Genomic DNA, 1,330 nt, shown 5'->3' with positions numbered 1-1,330 from the left:
ATGTTCACTTTACACTTAACCGATACTTGTAGCTAATGTTTACTTTACACTTAACCGATACTTGTAGCTAATGTTTACTTTACACTTAACCGATACTTGTAGCTAATGTTCACTTTACACTTAACCGATACTTGTAGCTAATGTTTACTTTGCACTTAACCGATACTTGTAGCTAATGTTCACTTTGCACTTAACCGATACTTGTAGCTAATGTTTTTGCACTTAACCGATACTTGTAGCTAATGTTCACTTTACTGTTCAAAAGGCTGCCTCTAGCAGTGGCATCCAGCTGTGCACCCGGTTGTGCGGTTGTGTGTGTCGTTGTGCAGGCCACTCACAGAGTGGTCACCCAATCAGGTATTCCCAGAGTTCCCGTGGGGACGCATGCACAGGGGAAAACTACTGGCGGTTTCTAGCCCCCCAAGCCGGTTTCAAGGTTCCCCTCATCAAACCTATATAAGTCCGACCCACCTGTAGCCAGCTGTTGGTCAAGCGAAGCTGGAGAGGAGCGTCATCATCAAGATGTACATCGGACGATTCACACTCAGAGCCATTCACTTGCCGTGCGTCTTTAAGATAGTGAGTGTTCTGTTGTTGTTATATGTGTGATTTAGCGATTTAGTATGTCAGTATCATTGTAGACAGTATCTGTTAGTTCCTGTTGTCATTATCATCTGTATTTCACTCTGTTACTGCTACTTCAAAAGAGTTACCGTTGGTAACGGGTAAATGGAATGTTCACCGTAACGCAGCACGGAGTTAAAGGGACAGATCCATATTTATATCATAGCCGTAATATTCATCGTGTATATACTATATTCATTCTGTTGTACATAATTGATCATATTTGTATGTCTTTGTTATTTATCATTTCTGTAGAAACCACGGATTCATGGTTCAATGTTCATCCTTTACAGGGATCATTGTATCACTGTTCATCAGATCACGGTTCAATTCATGTCAATCCTTTACACGGATATTCTATCACGGTTCATTCAGTCATTTCATATTCATCCTGCCATTCATGTCCTGAGAGTGTGTGTGTGCTAATAAAATCTATCATCATTGGGACTTTCCTTGACATCCATCATTGTTCTCACCGGACAAACCTGTGGCGATTGGCACCTATTCAATCAACTAGCGTACATATCCTTTTTGGGATTCAATCACATATCCCCCTATTTTATATTTACACTTAACCTATACTTGTAGCTAATGTTTACTTTACACTTAACATATACTTGTAGCTTAACCAACCGATGGTATGATGCCTCCCTTAAGGACAAAGAGCAAGTAGAATCAGCTCAGGAAGGATGTAGCCAGCGGCCTG

The sequence above is a fragment of the Clupea harengus genome, chromosome 14, assembly GCF_900700415.2.
Source record: "Clupea harengus chromosome 14, Ch_v2.0.2, whole genome shotgun sequence".
Taxonomy (NCBI): domain Eukaryota; kingdom Metazoa; phylum Chordata; class Actinopteri; order Clupeiformes; family Clupeidae; genus Clupea; species Clupea harengus.
This window is presented reverse-complemented; position numbering follows the sequence as displayed.